The 4,471-nt window shown below is 39.0% G+C and overlaps 1 non-coding gene across 1 annotated transcript; it reads right to left on the bottom strand.

Annotated features, from left to right (window-relative positions):
* Positions 1-4,103: 4,103 nt before the first annotated feature.
* trnag-ucc (transfer RNA glycine (anticodon UCC)) lies at positions 4,104-4,175 on the bottom strand. The gene has a single exon. It is a non-coding gene; the product is annotated as a tRNA-Gly (tRNA).
* Positions 4,176-4,471: the final 296 nt, after the last annotated feature.

Raw genomic sequence — 4,471 nt, 5'->3', positions numbered from 1 at the left:
GAATCAACGTATATGGAATACATATTGAATACGTATATTTTACTCCACTCATTCCGTTGGCCACAATGCAAATCATTGCATTTGGAAAGTATTCAGACCGCTTCCCCTTTTCCACATTTTGTTACGTTACAGCTTTATTCGAAAATTGATTAAATACATGTTTTTCTTCATTCATCTACACACACATTTTTTTGCAAATGTATAAAATAAAATAAAACAGAAATACTTCATTTACATAAGTATTCAGACCCTTTGCTATGAGACTCGAAATTGAGCTCAGGTACATCCTGTTCCGTATTGATCATCCTTGAGATGTTACTAAAACTTGATTGGAGTCCAACTGTGGTAAATTCAATTGATTGGAAATTATTTGGAAAGGCACACGCCTGTCTATATAAGGTCCCACAGTTGACAGTGCATGTCAGAGCAAAAACCAAGCCATGAGGTTGAAGGAAGTGTCAATTTATATAGTCTTAATTACATTACTTTACTTAGATTTGTGTGTGTTGTGAAATTGTTAGATGTTACTGCACTGTCGGAGCTAGAAGCACAAACATTTCGCTACACCCGCAATAACATCTGCTAAACACGTGTATGTGACCAATAAAATTTGATTTAGAGCTCCAAGACAGGATTGTGTCAAGGCACCAATCTGGGGAGGGGTACCAAAAAATGTCTTCAGCATTGAAGGTCCCCAAGAACACAGTGGCCTCCAATATTCTTAAATTGAAGAAGTTTGGAATCACCAAGACTCTTCCTAGAGCTAGCCGCCCGGCCAAACTGAGCAATCGGGGGAGAAGGGCCTTGGTCAGGGAGGTGAACAAGAACCCAATGGTCACTCTGACAGAGCTCCAGAGTTCCTCTGTGGAGATGGGAGAACCTTCCAGAAGGATAACCATCTCATCATCAGATCCTTGATGAAAACCTGCTCCAGAGCGCTCAGGACCTCAGACTGGGGACGAAGGTTGACCTTCCAACAGGACAAAGACCCTAAGCACACAGCCAAGACAATGCAGGAGTGGCTTTGGGACAAGTTTCTGAATGTCATTAAGTGGCCCAGCCAGAGCCTGGACATGAACCGATCGAACATCTCTGGAGAGACCTGAAAATAGATGTGTAGCAACACTCCCCATCCAACCTGACAGAGCTTAAGAGGATCTGCAGAGAATAATTGGAGAAACTCCCCAAATACAGGTGTGCCAAACTTTTAGCTTCATATCCAAGAAGACTCAAAGGTGCTTCAACAAAGTACTGAGTAAAGGGTCTGAATACTTATGTAAATGTCATAATTCCGTTTTATTTTGAATAAATGTGCAAAGACTCCTCAACCTGTTTTGGCTTTGTCATGATGGGATATTTGTGTAGATTTAGGGGGGACAACTATTTAAAATAAGGCTGTAATGTAACAAAATGTGGAAAAAGTCAAGGATTCTGAATACTTTCTGAAAGCACTGTATATGGAATACATATTGGCTTATAAAGCAAAAACTATTCTGGATGCCACAGTAAAAGTATTGTAGAGAATACTCAGTAGGGTCTTTAGAATGTATATATGGTGTCATTTCATGGGGTTCTGAATAATAGTGTTGCTTGCCTTTAGGGATTTATATTTTCCTGAAAATCTACTAAATTTCAATACCGGGAATAACTTATATTTATACAGAGAATCCTGGGAAATACCGCAAACATCCTAAGTGCCCATTTAAAGCGTTTAAAACCAAGATATGGTCACTATGCCAGGGTTATCCCAAAATAAGATTGTCACTACGCCACATTTCCGGCTTGGCTGTGCCACTATGTAAATATTTCACAGTAAGTGAAACTGATATTAAGATACCTTGATATTCAACAATTCTCTCTTCATCTCCCTTTATTCATGAGCTGATCTACTATCTGTATAATCATCAACTCGATTTTGCCAAATAGGAGATTCTGTAATTCGTTGTAGGTTATCTAGAAAGCTTAGCAACTTTGGTAATTTTACTTTTGTTAGTTAGCGTTTGTATGATTCGACAAAGCTATAGTTTATTTGAGATGTGCTCTGTGCGTCCCGAGCGCGCTCTGTGTCGAGATAGATAGCCTACTGCTGCACTAAATTAATTGAGAAACATGATAACTCTCGGAATTTATGAGTGGCTTGTTTCGCAATTCACAACAATGTCATTGGCGATCAAAGTTAAGCCTACTCTATCATTAGGGCTACATAACGGGGACCAACTCTGTTTTATCTACTGTCATACCGTTTGTTGATCACACATTCCCTACTGACGCTCTCATATGGTCAGCAATACCAGACAGCGCAAAGAAGCTGGGGAAATGTTATAGCGGTATTTTGACATGCATACAGCAGATTTGCATTGACAATGCAACCTATGGATTATCGAATAAAGTTAGGAATTTTCATGCGAGACAGGAGTAAAGATTTTGGGTTTCATTTGGATTGGGACGATAGGAAAATAGCCTAGGGTCTATAAAAGGCTACGTGAGTCAATAGATAGCAAGGCCGGCTCGCTCATTAAGCGGCATATTGAAGAGGGCGGCCTTTTCTGTGCTAAACTGACCAAAACGCACCTCCAACAAAAAATAAAAACAAATAATTCTGCCCAAAAACCATGACAATTTCTCTCAACCAGTGGCATATGACATTTTTTGGTGAGCGCTGATGCCGCCCTGTGATAAGCAATGCCCACTTTGTCAAATGCATGGGCGTCAAATATTTCGCTTCTACATTCTCAGCGCGCATCTGCAGGGTGCTGTTGGAGAGACGCATCGTTGCCGAGCTCCACCAATTTCCGTAAAAAAATCGTCTAACATAAATCATGTAGCAGACATAGTATATGGTAGAAAGTGTTCGTGGGCTTTTCTGTAGCCTACAGGTTGGAGATACAATGTAATGAGTGACACGTTTTACATCAAGCAGGTTTCTCCGATTACATAGCCTAACTTTAATGGCGCCCGATCAAATAAAACATTTGCTGACAACATATCCTAAAAACAGGACAGGTCAATGTAAAATACAAAATATTTGTCATGGTCAGTGATTTCAAGTTTGTATCCGTCAATTTTTGACGAGCTGATCACAGCGAAAAATAAGATCATTTTGCATTTCCCTCTGTGTAAACACATTTCAAATAGATTCAGGATAACTCCTGATAAAGTTAGATATTCAGAAGTTTAAATAGCCAAATTGATTAGTCACAGGAATCTGGACTAGCCAATGCAACAGCCTGTTTTACAAACGGTGGGCTTAACACATGGATGGGCATTCATACAATTCCATTGCAGGTCGACACTGTAGGCTGCACCCCAGTCATCAAGGGCCGAAGTCTTTTGGACGTATTTTTTTTGTCCGGTCAGGACCGACCGTCTTTTTTTGGTGCAGTCCAGATCGGCCTTGATTTCCACGTCCACGTACTTTGGTTTTTGGTTTGGCCCAAGCATAGACGTCATAGACGAAACTTGGGTGAATGATCATCTTTCCATAGAGATCAGGCATTACAAAATAACTCTGATTGGCCCAAATCAGGAGTTATAGTAATTATCTAAAATGTGTTAGTCACACAGTTATCACAGTTATCTAGGGTAGGCTATTATGTTCTATACATTCATTTACTTAATCTCCAACCATTTCTCAATGTGCTCCGCCTTATAATATTAATGATCTTATATAAAGTAGAAATTCTCTTTATTTAGATTTCCCCCCATGTAGTTATATATATATATATATATATATTTTTTTTTTTTCATAATGCACTATGCAAAGCTGCAAGAAAGATTGCTTTTGTATCATACGCATAGCGTTTTATCGCGGACATTTATTTTGAAGGCAAAATCCGAAATCCGGATGTCTTAATGCTGCTTCCGAGACGCTAATAAAACAAAGCTTGAAATAGCTTCCGATTTCGACTAGAGACCGAAATCGTCGGGTGTCGCCAGGTGGTTGACGATTACATTACAACGCTAACCATTTTCATTTAGTGCTGCATTGTTGGCACTTTTGTGCCGGTTCATTGTTTGGAGAAAAAAAACATGTAGAAAATTGTTTTTATATAGCCAAAATTATTTTCCAAAAATGCAGACTCAGACAGTAGTACAAAATTATTTGCGTTGGCCGGGAATCGAACCCGGGTCAACTGCTTGGAAGGCAGCTATGCTCACCACTATACCACCAACGCTGACATGATTTAGGATAAACATGACTGATTTTAAAGGTACAATTTGAATGTTTTCAGTAATTACCAGATAAAAGTTTTGTTTAGTTTTTTTTATTTGACCATATAGATATCAGACACATAATTAGCTAAATGTTAACAGAAAATTGGCAAACATGCTAGAAAATAGGTCACGGTTAAATAATACAGATGTGCTAATGTTGCTTGTTTTAAAGTGTCGTAATCAAATTACATTATTTAGCTAATCCAGCTAACGTGAGCTCGTCCCTGCTAAACCAGTTATGAACGTTAGGCTAGCC

Source organism: Salmo salar, chromosome 09, assembly GCF_965601325.2.
Source record: "Salmo salar chromosome 09, fSalSal1, whole genome shotgun sequence".
NCBI lineage: Eukaryota > Metazoa > Chordata > Actinopteri > Salmoniformes > Salmonidae > Salmo > Salmo salar.
The sequence above is the reverse complement of the archived record's forward strand: the minus strand, read 5'-3'. Positions and strand labels throughout refer to the sequence as shown.